The sequence below is a fragment of the Carassius carassius genome, chromosome 30 (assembly GCF_963082965.1).
Source record: "Carassius carassius chromosome 30, fCarCar2.1, whole genome shotgun sequence".
In the NCBI taxonomy this organism is placed as follows: Eukaryota; Metazoa; Chordata; class Actinopteri; order Cypriniformes; family Cyprinidae; genus Carassius; species Carassius carassius.
This window is the reverse complement of record NC_081784.1, coordinates 3,030,606-3,047,236: the sequence shown is the minus strand read 5'-3', so window position 1 is coordinate 3,047,236 and position 16,631 is coordinate 3,030,606. Positions and strand designations below refer to the sequence as shown.

The 16,631-nt window shown below is 36.9% G+C and overlaps 1 protein-coding gene across 1 annotated transcript in view; it reads right to left on the bottom strand.

The window, feature by feature from the left end:
- The window catches only part of LOC132110414 (fibroblast growth factor receptor 2-like), a 67,958-nt gene that overhangs the window by 51,181 nt on the left and 146 nt on the right, over positions 1-16,631 (bottom strand). The window contains exons 2-3 of the mRNA XM_059516991.1: positions 15,024-15,105; positions 14,672-14,755 (exon numbers count right to left, since the gene is read on the bottom strand). The gene's annotated coding sequence lies outside the window, so the exon portion shown is untranslated. The remainder of the gene's footprint in view (positions 1-14,671; positions 14,756-15,023; positions 15,106-16,631) is intronic.

Here is a 16,631-nt window from a genome sequence, read left to right as displayed (position 1 = left end):
GACAACTATAGTAATGATGTTGGAAATTCAGCTTTGCATCACAAGAATAAATTATATTTTACAAAAATATTCAAGTAGAAACAGTTTTATTTTAAACTGTAATAATATTTCACAATATTATTGTTTTTATGTATTTTTTAACAAAATAAATGCAGCCTTGGTGAGCATAAGAGATTTCATTCAAAAACATCAAAAAAACTCTTAATTATTTAAACTTTTGACCATTAGTGTGTATTTTTTACATTTTTTGAAAGACTAAACCAAAGCCTCTAAACAAGGTCTAAAACACTTCGGCCTGAACTTAAAATAAAGAAATAAATAAAAGTGGTTATTTTTTAAATTGAAAATTTGTACCAATCATTATTTTATAAATATTTTATTTTTTATAGAATTTTATTGGATATTGAAAGAAGTGGGCACTTTCCTTCATATGCAAAAGAGCTGTGTAAAGTTGAGTGAAAGGTTTGGAAAGACACGAGGGAGAGTAAATAATGACACACTCTCAGAAAAAAGGTACAAAAGTTGTCACTGGGGCGGTATACCTTTTCAAAAGGCACACTTTTGTACCTAAACAGTCCATATTGGTAACTTAAAAGAACATATCATTACCTAAAGTGTACATTTTATTATCTAAAAGGTACAAAAGTGTACCTTTTGAAAAGGTACCTCCCCAGTGACGGCGTTTGTACCTTTCTTTTCTGAAAGTGCAGATTTGTCATTTCCTTTAATCTCCATGTAAGCTCCACTACATATCATCCATACTGTTGCAAACAGAGCCTGTCATTTTCTCAGCATTACTAACTGTGCCCTCACGCAGCTCCCCCGTGGAGCCCTCTCTGTCCCAGCGCTCACACAGGGAGGTTCCCTAATCAACGACCCCTACATGTCAGAGTAGAGCCCGACCGATATGGATTTTTGGGGGCCGATGCCGATATTAACTCGAAAAGAGCCGATTTATAAGCCGATATTTTGATTTTAAAAATAATCTGGATATTAGACCCATTTCCTATAAACTGCACTTACACAACATTCAATAGCAAAATATCTGCCTGTTCTATGTATGTGGGCTGTATAAAGCATTTTCCAGAAGGGATTATGTTAAAAAAAGCCTTAGATTACAGTCTCAATGACTAAACAATTGCACATCAAAAGTATATATTTTTTAATGATCAAAAAACAGTCTGGTTTTAAACATTTAACACTTTTACTTTCTTCCAGTTGAAGCTGGTTTTAACAGTCTGTGTGTGTACTGTAAATAAATTATAATACTAAAGTTAAAGTATTTGCAGAAGTAGTCCCACACTTTGCTGCTACAGCATTCACCTTTTTCAGCCATCTGTAGGCAGAAAGAGAGACAGAGAAAGAATAAGCATGTGTATTAATAATATCACCATGTATCATTACTCATGTCATCATTAGAATTATAATAATAATAAACTGGGATCTCCTACATAGGCAAAAATGAGAAATATATATATTTTTTTATTTGTCAAGCAATAGGTATTACCTACTTACATTTAACAATATTATTTCAAAATTTTCCTGTTATGTCTGTAAAGCTGCTTTGAAAAAATATGTTAAAAAAAGCGCTTGTTCAGCTCACATTTATTTACATGTCCCCTCTGGTTTAATCATTTCTGACGCACCTACTGTAGTTACTGTAACTATACTATATTTGCTCTCACAGACACATTCACAACAGACCCGTATATCTTCTCCTCTTCTCTTTGTGCAGTCTGAATCATCGTCTTGCCTACTATTACCGGAAGATTACGGAATCAATTCGAAGTTGAATGGTTAACGTTAGTGTCATGAACACACCGCTGTCAATTTTGAGAAGAACCACCTTCAAACAAGTTAATAGCAAGCATTTAAGGGGCCTGCTAAAAAGGAAGCTATTAGCGTTAGAGTAACGTAACCAGCCTGAATTCACCAAACTGTTCTCTGGACCTGAGGGTAGCCTCTTCTTCCTTGCTTCTCTCTTAATTCTCATCAGCAGGACTAGCGCTATCAGTCGCTTCTTACAACGGGACAGATACATGTTTGCTGCTGACCGAAAGGAGGAGGAACAGACCATGAAAGAGCACCCGCTAAACGTTTTTAAAACTCCGCCTACGCCACAGCGCAGCGCAAATCGCGTTGTATCTGAAGGGCAACGCTGAACCCAGCGGCAAGCGCCGTGCATAACGTGTCCTGTGTGAAAGGCCCAATTACGCGGTCATTATGTGGAAAACACACCGCAATAGAATAAGAATAAGTTAAACGCTAACGTTATAGTTTGACCTCCTATTAACGTTCGCGCTCTTCCACTGATAAACATGGTATTAGCTTTGTGGCTAATCTAATATAGCAATGCATTAGCGGCTGTAAGTGATGTTACAGAATATTTAGAAGTGATAATGATAGGACCGTTAGCTAGAACTACCACACAGTTTGTATATATAGGGTATCAACTAAATCTACAATCATTTCACATGACGAACGACAGACTCACCGTCAAAACAGTAAGTTATAGTGATGTGTCGTTCGTGAACGAATCGTTCTTTTTGAACGAATCTTTTAGGTGAACGAATCGTTCTCGTTCACGTAATCCACTGACTCATATTTCTCGTTCAGTGAAGTTCCTCCCTTCACAGCAGCGCGGCGCTATAAGCAGCGCATGCGCAGCTCAGTGAACCGGGTAACAACCATTTCATCCTGTCAAAGAATTACTCAACCTCGAGCCAATAGCCTTCGAGTATGAGATGTGACAGAGTAGGTGATTTGTTGAATGTAGTGAACGAATACGCCCTTAATGAACGAGTTTCATATGAGTCTGAACTAGATCTGGAGATCTTATCGCTCGTGAACGAAATGACTGAACTGGTACCCATGTCGTTCGTGAATGAGTTGAATGAGCTGATACATGTCGTTCGTGAATGAAATGACTGAACTGATACACATGTCGTTCGTGAATGAGTTGAATGAGCTGATACATGTCGTTCGTGAATGAAATGAACTGGCACATAGCTTATCTCGTTCGTGAACGAAATGAATGAGAGTAAACCGGGTTAGTCTGCCATTTAGCATGTCAATCTCGCAAAAATGCAAAGCGCAGTTAAGTACTGTACTGTGCACATATGCTTGTTTTGATATTTAAATGCTAATTAGGCAAAAAAACCTTGTGCTTTGTTCATCTGAAAAACTTAATTAGACTTTATATATTGAATGTGATTATACACACATTTTAATAAAGCCAGATCAGTTTTTGTAACAAGTGAATACGTTCGTTGACTTAAGACATAACACATAATACACTCTTTTTTGCCATCTGCTGGCTTATTTTGTGTAATACGAAGAAATGGTCACTGAACGAATCAGTGAACGATTCAAAACGAATCATTTTGGTGAACGAACTGAAAATGAACGAATCTCTAAAAAGAATCATAATTTCCACCACTAGTAAGTTACATCTCCGTGGCTTGGCTGCTCGCTTTCTTCTGTAGTGAATTTCTGGCGCTGTAGTTAACTCTGGAGCTGCAGAGCTCCCTCTGGTGGGCACACTATGCAACACTCATAACATGAGTGAAGCATGAGACTCTGTTTCTCATGTTTCATCGGCCGTTATAAATGCCGATGCCGATTTAAATGCAATTAGCTTATATCGGCCGATAATATCGGTCGGTCGATATATCGGTCGGGCTCTATGTCAGAGACCTAGGGCCCCCCCCCCGCCGCGCTCCACACAGTCCTCTCCACTGGACAGGCCCTTTTCACCGATCCGAAGGAGAAAACTACATAGTTATGGAGGAGAGCGGGATTATGAGAGGAGGAGGGAACTGTGGCGAATATCCCTTTCCCTCTTGCTTTTCCTCTCTCCTCTCCACCAGGCTGCCCGAGCCTCCTGTTTTTTTCCCCCTTCCTCATAAAAGAAACGTTCCCATTCACTCCGAATGAGCCAGCTAATAAGGCTGTTAACGAAAGCGGTGAATGGGGCCTTCGATCACGGCTTTTCTTTCTTTAGCCCAGATTCTCTCGCTCACTCATCCACAGTGAAGCCATCACACACTGCGATAAAAGCTGACAGTTTGGATTGCAATGAGAAGGAAGCTGGAAAAGGAGGGGACAGGCCACAGGTTTGGGGTGTGAAATAAAAGGTGAACTATACAGTCTTTCACCCACTTCCCCATCGTCTGTCCCGGCAAGATTTGCATTGTTTTTATGGCTGTCTTACAGGCCTGCCACATTGAGGAAACACAATAGGGCAGCTAGTGAAAGTCTGAAAGCTGAAGACGTTAGGATCCAACCAACGGTTTAAATCACAAACAATATCTAATGAACTTAAATCCTTGTACTAACTCTGTAATATTTGTACTGCTCATCTGCAAAATGAGAAAACATAGAAACAGTAAAGAAAATTATAGAGTAAGACCATGGTTCAGTTCAGAATGGAATGCTATTTTACTGCATAATGCAACATGTTGTCACAAATCATGCTGCATGCAAGTCCCTGTCATAAAATTTATATTTGCATACTATGTACAGCATGACAGTTTGCTAATCTGAACATAGCCAAGGGGTCTCAAACTGAAGAACATTTTAAATAGTATGCTATAGATGCAACTGCACGTGCTTTTTCAGCTATTAGCCACAACCCTTGAACCAGGGTTATTGTAATTAACTGAAAGAAAAATGAAGACCATAAAAAAGCATTTGGATTACTTGAAATAAAATAAACATTAACTGAAATAAAATAGAATAAAATACTTGATTTCAGCTAACATTTCTCATTTTCTTTAGTTTAACTTAATGTGCTACAATAAAAATAAAACTGAAATAGAAATTAGTAAAAAAATAATAATAAAAATGACAAAAACACACAACAAAATTCATCCTTAAACTGTAACTGTATTTGAAACCTGTTCAGCTATTAACTTTCAGAAATGTTTGAGTTTGGAGAGATATCATAATATTTATACTCAAAATTGTAATATTTATACTAATAAAAAAGATAATTGCACATTCTTGGCTCACAATTCTGACTTTTTTTCTAGGAGTTCTGAATTAATATCTCACAATTAAATAAAAAAAAATTTCTTCAGAATTGTCTTAATTGCAACATCCATCCATCCATCCATCCATCTTCTTCCGCTTATCCGGGGCCGGATCACGGGGGCAGCAGTCTAAGCAGAGAACCCCAGACTTCCCTCTCCCTAGAAACTTCCTCCAGCTCTTCTGGGGGGACACCGAGGCGTTCCCAGGCCAGCCGGGAGACATAGTCTCTCCAGCGTGTCCTAGGTCTTCCCCGGGGTCTCCTCCCAGTGGGACGCGCCCGGAACACCTTCCCGGGAAGGCGTCCAGGAGGCATCCGGAACAGATGCCCGAGCCACCTCAGCTGACCCCTCTCGATGTGGAGGAGCAGCGGCTCTACTCTGAGCTCCTCCCGGGTGACTGAGCTTCTCACCCTATCTCTAAGGGATCGCCCAGCCACCCTGCGGAGAAAGCTCATTTCGGCCGCCTGTATCCGGGATCTTGTCCTTTCGGTCATGACCCAAAGCTCATGACCATAGGTGAGAGTAGGAACGTAGATTGACCGGTAAATCGAGAGCTTCGCCTTGCGGCTCAGCTCTTTCTTCACCACGACAGACCGGTACATCGACCGCATTACTGCAGAAGCTGCACCGATCCGTCTGTCAATCTCCCGTTCCATCCTTCCCTCACTCGTGATAAGACCCCAAGATACTTAAACTCCTCCACTTGAGGCAGGAACTCTCCACCAACCTGAAGTGGGCAAGCCACCCTTTTCCGACTGAGGACCATGGCCTCGGATTTGGAGGTGCTGATTCTCATCCCAGCCGCTTCACACTCGGCTGCAAACCGTCCCAGTGCATGCTGAAGGTCCTGGCTTGATGAGGCCAACATATTCAACAGCTTCAACTCTATACCCTCTACAGGGTGCTGGAGGGTTCATGGGAGTTTGCCCAACCAGTCCACATGTGCTTTGTGGATAATTGCAACATATTACCTCATAATTGTTAGGAGGTTATATCTAGCTATTTGGACTTTTTTTTTTTTTACAGAATTGTGAATTTATATCTCATAATTCTGATTCTTCATGTGAGAAATAAAATCATAATTGTGAAAAAAATAAAATGTGTGAGGAAAATGTTGCAATTACCTTTTTTTATTATTATTATTCTGTGGAAGAAACAGGCTTCCATACATTTCTGACTACATGAGTAGAACGAATTTCAACATTAATCATTCTTAAAACCCTATAATCTCAACTGTCCAACTGTACAACTATTTACACACAAAAAAATGTTGAACAAACAAATTACACAGATTCATTTGAAAACAGACAACATTTATGTACAAGTATGTACTTCAATGCTAATGTAAAAGCATTTCAGCATTTAGCATAAGTATGTGATTTGGAAAGCAGCTCATGACATAGCAGTATAAATAAGAAAAACACACAATCACAAGCATGTCTTGAGAAAGACTGGTCATTTATTTATGTCTATAGAGTAACACAGTTAATGGACTTGAGCATGAGAACACCCACCTAACGGATGCGTAACGTTCATTACAGCTCGGTCCTGCTGTTATGCTAATGTTGAGTGATTTCGGTAAGGCCATCGACACTACAGTGTTATTTTACCTTCAGAGGCAGTCAGGTGACCAGCCTGCGGTGTGCTACCCTTCAGTCTACTGACAGCAAGTTATGATTTATGCCAGACAATTGTTTAGTCAGCTTTTGGTTTCAAAACAATCTTACCAAATTGCAGTTTGTTTTACTCTGAGAGGAGACGAAAAGAAAAACTATTCACACGGAGAACAAACACTTACTCCCCGCGTCACTATGAGGGCAAGAATTCTTAGAAAAACATGATGTCATGTATCATCTCCCTGGCAACCTGCATGAGAATAAATATTCATTATGATCATTAAAAAAAAAAAAAAAAAAGAACACTTTAAACAGCATTTGGTGCACTTTGACTTCAGGTGTGCCAAATACTTCAACACCAAGATAATTGTAGGATAATGTCTGTGTAGGTGTTCTTTGCCATGTATTAACATGTTTAGTGCAATAATCCACTAGTAATGGCACAAACGAAAGTCAACCATGCACAAATCCTGTAGTTAATCCTGATCCTACTTAGTACAGAGGACCTCAATAAGAACAAAACAGCTTCTTAAGGTAATGTGAGTGATTCACACCAATGCAGCCATAATGCTGTTTGCTATGGGGTTGTTTACTGGCCCAAATGTTGCCCTGCATCTAGGTCTTGACGTCTTTAATGTCTTGATAGCACCATTAGCTGAATGACTTGGTAACAAACCTACAAGTAATTTTTGGAACGATATCAAATATTGTATTATTAAGACAGGGTGAAAAAAAATTATACAAATTATTTCAAATTATTATCATGGACTTTTTCTCAATAAAATAAATAATTGAATAAATAACAATTATTTCAGTGAAATCAAAGCATTTGCAATGTAAAGAAAACAACTGAATACCAAATGATTAAGACAATGATTGTTACAAAACAAAACATATAAAATAAAATAAAATAAAATAAAATAAAATTGCAGAGCTACAAGTAATTTTTGGAGCATGTAAATACAAAGAAAAGAAAAGAAAAAAGAAAAGAAAAGAAGAATACTAAACAGTTTATGAATAAGACTGTAAGAATGTAATGTAATAAGAATTTAAGATTAATACCTTCAGGGATGTTTCTCACAAAACAATACTCTTACAAAACTCACAGTCATGCTGCTATTTGATGTGGCTGCTTACTGTCCAAGAAGCGGCCCTTCATCCAAGCCTTTAATGTCTTGATAGCACCATTAGCCGAATGACTTGGGATCAAACCTACAAGGAGAAACTATGTATTTAAAATGGTCTTGGTTCAGCAGTGACTCTTATTGTAAGTAAGAAGTGGAAAACTGATTTTTGGTCTTTCTAATAGCACTCTTTTATATGCATATGAATGACAAAGCCAGTTAAGGAGCTTGTGGTGTTCCTGACTGTGAGATTGGCACTTCTGGACAGCAAGCGTTAGCAGTAAATGACCCTGCAGTGCAGCTTTAGTGATGCCATTAGTGGTTGTGGTGACGATCTCAAACTGCAGTCCATTAAGCATTACATGCCACTTCCTTGTGGATTCAGTAGGCAGAACAAAACCTCTCTGAGGGTTTAACCACTGGTTAGGAACCAAAAAACACAGACATTTAAGAAGTACAATAAACTTGAGCGTAAAGATTAAAAAGATCACACAGGTTCTCCACAGGTAAAAAATAAATAAATAGACAAACAAACAATGCTTTTGTTATGTGAATGTTATGTTTATAAAAAAAAAAAAAAGAAAAGAAAAAGAGTTAGTATAAATTTGATCAGGTGTCATATCTGAAATATAAAGTGAATGAAACCTAAAGGTTGTAAGAACTGCTTGCCTGAGAGCATTTGAGATGTGGAGAATAACTAAATCAGTATTATCATGTTTCAAAACTTCAAACATGATCTCTACGGATGTTTTTCACATGATTTGTTTTATTATTATTATAAAATTAAATAAAATTAAATTATTATAAAAAAAAATTAATAATAATAATAAAATAAATAAATAAAAATATATAAAAAACAAATATCTGTGATTGCTTTGTTCATAAATCTAAGAACTAAACTAGACTCATGTGATCTTTGCGTTTCAGTTTTTTTTTTAATTATCAGTTTTCACTAGTTAGTTTTAGAGACATATAATTTTTGCCTAAGCTTGTTTCTCAAAGGTGCTTAAAATGCATTAGTTCCTAATATTACATGCAAATTTTACAGATTGATCAAGGACCAAATGAGAAATCGAACACTCACACTCTCTGCAGAAGTCTAGTGACAGGAATGCAAGTTATTCCAGGCACTCGCAGCAGCCCAGACATCTGAAGTATCTGGACCCTTCGCCAGCACACACACGCACACGCACACGCACACACACACACACACACACACACACACACACACAAACACACACAGATGTAGGGCTGGATGAGAAGACTGCAGTGAAGAGACACACTATAGGCAGAAGGAAGGATGAGGGACAGTTAATGCACGGAGGTGACAGGAAAGGCCAGAGGTTAAGAACCTTCATCGCTACAAATCACTAAAGACTGACATTTATGAGCCATTTAAGACAAAGGTTTCAGAGTCTGATCCAACAGGAGAACCACAAAAACCTAAAAATGTTTGTTTACTCTCTGTCATGTCTGTCCAAACCCTTATGCTTTTTCAGACAATCCTGAAGTTATTTTCCATGTGACAGGTCATAGTGATCACCTTTGTTAAACAAAACACATCATAAAAGAAGGCCATATGACTATATTTCAAGTCTTCTGCAGTCATAAATTAGCTTGTTTGGGAAACAGATTGAAATTTGGGTCATCACTCTTGAAAATCATCCTACCGAAGCTCTAAAATGTAATTTGCATCTGAATTTGGGCTTGTGACTTAATGTTTCTGATGAAGTCTCTTTTCCTCACTGCATTAGTGTGATCAAAAGTACAGTAAAAACAGTAATATTGTGAAATATTTTTAGAATTTTAAATAACTGTTTTCTATTTTAATATATTGTAAAATGTAATTTATTCCTGTTATGCGCAGCTTAATTTTCAGCATCATTACTCCAGTCAACAGTGTCAAATGATGATTTGCTGCTCAAGAGACAGTTCATATTTTGTGGAAACATTTTTAAAGTATTGTTTGATGAATAGAAAGTTCAAAAGAACAGCATTTATTAACATTTTAAATGTCTTTATTGACACTTTTGATTAGTTTAATGCATCCTTGTTGAATAAAAGTATTACTTTCCTACTGACTTCGAAACTATGAATGGTATTGTATTTTATATATATAACCAGAAACCAGAACACTAATCTAAAGAACCTAAAGAACTTCAGAAAGTTCTTGGTGAATCTCCAAAGAAGCATGAAGATTTTTTTTTAATTTGAGTTGTTTAAGAGTGACAGCTGTGGAGAACATGATCCAACAAGATTCAGACTGAGAATGAATCTGGAAAAGATCACAGTGGCTGTTCCTCGAGTATATCACTGCATCATCTCTTCATATAGACCAACATGTTTCCACAGTCAACTTATATGGTTCATATTAAGGCCCGGGGCGTATGTGCACGCACACACACATCTTTTCACATTTGCTTCACATTCCAGTCAGGATATGAGTCATCCACCTCTGATCTTTTAATTATAACATGATAAAAATACATTGCAAAAAAAAAAAAAAAAAAAAAAGAAAGAAAGAAAATCCCTCCGGACTTTTAGGAAGTCTGGGGCCTAGAAAGTGCTGAAATGATGACTATTAAACTCAAAGGCTGATAAAGCTGTACTATCAAGGTGTTGAAGTGCATTTTAACAATCTAGTCGTACCAAAATCTTCACATGTGGAAGAAGTAGTGGCCAAGACGAGCTAATTGCTAAAACAACAACAATGAAGAAAGTGACTGGACATTTGTAAAGCTGCTTTTATTCAAAATTAAGCTTTTGAAAGGAAGAGTTCACCCAAACATGAAAGTTTGCTGACAATTTACTCATTCTCAGGCCATCCTAGATTTAGATGTGTTTGTTTCTTCATCAGATTTAGAGAAATGTAGCATTGCATCACTTGCTCATGCTCTGCAGTGAATGGGTGCCGTCAGAATGAGAGTCCAAACAGTTGATAAAAACACCACAATAATCCACAAGTAATCCAGACCACCCCAGGCCTTCGCCTGATGTCCAGTGAAGTGTCCGTTTTAAGTAAAAAAATTTCACTCATCTTTTCACTTCACAAGACATAAACTGGTACACTGAAGTGGTGAGGATTATTGTGATGTTTTTATTAACTGTTTGGACTCTCATTCTGACGGCACCCATTCACTGCAGAGGATCCATTGATGAGTAAGTGATGCAATGCTACATTTCTCCAAATCTGATGAAGAAGCAAACTCATCTAAATCTTGGATGGCCTGAGAATGAATTCATTTTTCAGTAAATTTAAATTTTTAGATAAACTCTTCCTGAGATGTAACATCATAGTTTTTGTATGATCGAAAAACTGACAGTCCATCATAATGGAAATAAAAATCTTACTGAGGTAGAATCACACAGCTTTCTCTGGTATTTGCATAAATAATGACTACAGGTTAAGCATTTGTGCTGACCGAGCGAATCCATGAACTCATTCCGTCTGGACAAGCAGGAAACGTGGTTAAACTTTAGCACTAAAACTGTCACAAACAGGCCCCATGAAGCCCAAACACTCCCCGTGTGTCATTAGCAGGATAATTACTCAACAGAGACACACACTGCAAACTGTTTTATAGCATTCATCTAGTTACACTGTGACAATCCCAAACAAAGTCAAACACATTTACTGTTCCTCAGTTACAAAAACACAGTTTGTCAATGAATCCTGACAGTGGAATATATCAAAGGGCTTTGTTCGTGTAAGCTAAACATGCAATCTTGCTGAAAAAAGTCCTCAATCTCAAATATAAGTCACTTACTTACAGTCCTGTTCAAAAGCTTGGTCTTGGAAAGATTTTAACGTTTTGGAAAGACGTTGTCAATGCTCATCAAAAGGGTGCATTTTTTTAATACAGTAAAATTGTGAAATATTATCATTATTTTAAGTAACTGTTTTCTATGTGATTATATTGTAAAATCAAATTTATTTCTGTGATGTGCATCATTACTCCAGTCGTCAGTGTCACATGATCCTTCAGAAATCATTATAATATGCTGATTCAAATTTGCTGCTCAAGAAACATTACACAAAAAAAACACAAAAAAAAAGTGCTATTTCAAATGTTTTGTGGAAACTGTGATAGTAATATGCAAACTAGTTAATAGTGAGAATTGGTACTTCAAATAAAGTGTTACTGAAACTTTAAAAGAAAAGCATTTATTTGAAATATAACATTTTGTAACATTCTAAATGTCTTTACTGTTACTTTTGATCAATTAATGCTTCCATGCTATTTAAAAATCTAATCAGTTATGTTAGCACATTATTCCTATCATATACTCTTGTGTCTAAACGCAGCCCTCTTCAGTCATCTTTCATCGGGAGATGCAAAAGGCTTTGAGAAGTCTCGGCGAGAGTCTAGAGAATGTGAAGTAGTGAAGAGAGGAGGGAAGACTAAAGAAACAGGTTTATGATGAACCTCTTCAGCCGTGGATTGTATTGTGACAGCACCTGCATGGCTGCACCTCTGTGAGGAGGGACAAATGGCTAGACACGAGATACTGCTGCTGTGAAGTATCATTAAAACACAGGGAGAGATTCCCAGAACAGGGAACATGGATTCCCCCTGGTTTATATACAGAAACGATCCTTCAAAAGCTCACTTTCACTGAAATGAGGATAAAAATGACATCCGTCAAGCAACAACAACATCATGCTCGTGCGCATCAGTCTCGGCCCATTCTATACAACCTCACTGTTTAAGGGCGAGGAATTTCAATCAGTGTTTGCTACTGTATCTGACAGTCTGCCTTCACCCTGTGAATAAAGCTCAGGTTGGGTTTGAGTCAGACATCAGGTCACGGCATGTAAGTCTGCAGGTGAACGAATGACAGATTTACATTGTCGTCTTCCCCTCTGCTCTGCTTTTTGCCCGCCTAATGACTCAATTACGCAACACTGGCTTCACCTGCGGCGAGTGGAAGCGTGTTCAAACTTCTGCATTGATGCTGCTGGCTCATAATGATCCCCCCTCAGGTTCTAAATGTATGCCAACTTGTTTAAAAACACTGCAGGCACAGTAATATTTAATGACTCTATCAGCAAGTAGCAAAAGTTAATGGAGGATCTGCGTGTTAAATACTGAAGTCCCTCAGGAAAGAAACACTTTGGGACTATAAATTGACATGAAAGTGCAGATGAGGAGGAAAGTGGCAAACACAAAGTACGAATGAATCCTTCACACTCAGACAACAGCATGCATTAACACGAACATTACTGATAACAGACCTTTAAGTTGTGGAAATATAAAATATATCTACAGTACTGTTCAAAACTTTGGGGTCAGTAAGATTATTATTATTATTTTATATAAATAAATGCTTTTATTTATAGCAAGATGCACTAAATTGCTAAAAGTGACAGTAAAGACTTTTATAATGTTACAAAAGTTTACATTTCTAATAAATGCTTTTATATTTAAAATCATAAAAAAAAACATTATATTCATCAAAGAATCCTGAAAAATAAATTATCACAATTTTCACAAAAATATATGTTTTCAGCATTGATAATACTGAGAAATGTTTCTTTAGCAGTGAATCAGCATATCAGAATGATTTCTGAAGATCACGTGACACTGAAGACTGGAGTAATGATGCTGAAAATACAGCTTTGACTCACAGGAATAAATGACACTATAAATAAATGATAACCAAAATCAGTTACAGTTTAAAATATATTCATAGTGAAACAGGTCTATTAAGTTGTAATAACATTTCAGAATTTTACTGTTTTTACTGTACTGAACAAATAAATGCAGCTTCGACGAGTATAAGATACTTCTTTAAAAAACATTTAAAAATCTTACTGATCCCAAACTTTTGAATGGTAGTGTATATATTTATATAAATTCATGAAATGATGCCTAATTTTTTAATTCGCTTTAATTTGTAAAAATACATCACATCAATTTATGATGGAAAAATCCAGATCTAATTGTGCTCGATCTAAAGAAACAAACTCCTGCAGAGTCCAGATGGATTGCTGGAAATGGATGTCCTGTGATGAAGGCCAGAATCAAACCCAATATTGTCACACACACACACACACACACACACTCTCCATTCATCCCACCCACTGAGAGCCATCACTCCTCCAGTGTGTCAGAGTAATTTACTGTGACAACACACAACTGGCCACAGCAGTGGGCCACCATGAGCACATTATACAGAGACGGTGAGGGTGAGAAGTGAAAACACACCGACAGAGAGATGGGGAAAGCATTTAAGAGAGATATTGTTAAATTCCTGTTGAACGGTTTATTTTTGGAATCAGGTAGGCCCTGTTGATATACACCATGGTCTATTAAAACACACAAGTTTCCTTCAGAATAAAGTTAATATATGGGACATTATTTTAATACTGTCACTATTACAAAAATTTAGATTGCAAGATGTGAAGTTAGAACAGACTGGTTTAAATGTTATTTTAAATGTAAAACCTTTTCAAAATTTTTCAGCTTTATTATATCGGTTCGTACTTTCCCGCCTGCTGAAAGAAGTCTTGTAAATCAGTTAATTCCAGGTTGGACTTTATGTTTACACCTATAAACAGCCACCAACACAAGCTAGTGCTAGTTCTCACGAAGAGAAGATTCAGTATTAGTGTCTATATCAAAGCACCATGGTTCTGCTATCTGATACCATCCCTGTACCATGCTATCACTACTGTACTTTTTGTAAAGGTGTGAGGAAAAGATGGAGGTTTACAGCAGAATGACATAAACATGTGACTGAAACTCAGAATGTAAACAGCAGTCGATCAAAGCCTCTGCTTCTACAAATGGAGATGGTAAACTAAAGCATCTGATATTCCAGAGGCGAATGATCAGTTGTTTGTTTTCCATTATTCCTCAGATTTAAAGTCATAAAAGTGTTAAGGTTTTCTCACCTCAGGAGCTGGAGGAGAGCTGAAGCTTCACAGATGGATGCTTGGGAAAGTCATCCTGTTATTTTCTCAATCAACCCCCACAGCCTCAAAAAAAAACAAAAAAAGTCAAAACAGATTCTCACAACTAAATGTCAGCTTAGCAAATATCAGGAAACTTTTTTTCTTTTTCTCATATATTTATGACAAAATTTCAAGTAGAAACTGAAATTTTAAATAAAATAATATAAAGATTTCAAATGTATTTTTTTTTTTTTTTGCCTTTGGAGTAAACTAAGCTTCACCTAGTTTGATCATTTTAATAGCACAGACAACTGGTAGAAAACAATGTATATCTTTTTAACTGTTCACTCACCATTGAGTCTAAATCATGTTTACCTCTAACTCCTTATTTCCCAAACATTCTGGCACCATCCAATCAGATCTGGAACTGCTCTCTAAACAAAAAAAATTACTGATTACAAAACCATCATAATCAGCCTAACTGACATTGTAAATAAGAGAATAGATTAGGATGAACTCCATCAGCCTGCAGTCAGACTCAAATTGACTTTTACTCATTGCTGTTGCTAAAGCACAAGACTTTTATTGACTTATAAAATCTGTGTCCCTTTGAGAGTTGCAAAAACATTTGACCCCCAAATTTTCAGCAAAATTTCCCAACTCTGCACCTGGACACCCAAAGAGTTGTGGGAATGTCTCAGCAAGTGTCCTTACGAGAAGAAAACTCAAAAGGCTTTATGTTGACAGAGACATATAATGCAGTTGTTAATTAAAAAAAAAAATATTCCATGAACGTGTAATGGAACAATGTGGTCATACTTTAGGGGATTGCACTTTATTAAATGACTCAATTCTTATCTTAGTTTTTTCTGCTTTAGCACGTCGATTTCACAATAGCACCGGGCATGACCCCATCACGATAATCTGGGATTGTGTTTTTGTGTGTATTTGGGTGAGCTGTCCATCTGTGTGCCAGCTTGTCTGGTCTGCGGGTGTTGTGTTCCCGCAGTGCCAGTTTCTGCTGGGATTGTCGGACCATGTGGTTTGGTGTAAAAAAAAAAGGCCAGGGTCTTGGTGGGACCACCAAGCCGTGAACATCAGGACTGTCACAACAGTCTATCCAAAGGACATCCATACAGACAACAGGACAGAATACATAAAGAAGAGATTGCTCCAGTCATCAGTGTCACATGATCCTTAGAAATCATTCTAATATGCTGATTTGCTGCTCAATTATTAATAGTGGTTCTTATTATTATCAGTTTTGAAAACAGTTAATACAACTGCTTAATATTTTTGCTATTTCTTTTAGGATTCTTTGATGAATAGAATGTTCAAAATAACAGCATTTATTTGAAACAGAAATCATAACATTATCAATATTTTCAAGGGTATAGGTTTGATTTTGGCATTGGTGGGGACATAAAGGCAGACAACAGACATTACATTTTTTGATCAAAATTATTGCTAGGGACAATTTAGTAGTCACTGGATATTGATAGGGACATGTCATTGCGTCCCTACTAAATTCTGCACCCTTGAAAATCAATCTTGTCTGACTTTGGAAACTATAGTTTCTTTATACAAAAATTTATCTAGACAAGTGTATTGAAACTAGCCAAATTTCTGTTAATCATAAAACTGTGAAAACTGCGTTCTGTACACATCTTATGTGTCCTCTTATGGTGAAAAAAAACATGGTTACTATAGTTAAACCACAAATTAATTATTTTTGTATAATCTCTAGAGGAGACACCTGTGAAATTATTGTAGTCTTTCTCCCAGAAAAACACTTATGAAGCATAAAACTTTATTGAAAGTCTCATTTTGCTCTCCATTTAACCCCTCTAGGAGAAACAAATGAGACCATATTTGTGGCTTTTCCTTTATGTTAATTTTGCCAACATTGTGATTTGTGTATATAACAAAAACTCATATTTCATGCCAGGACACATGTAGC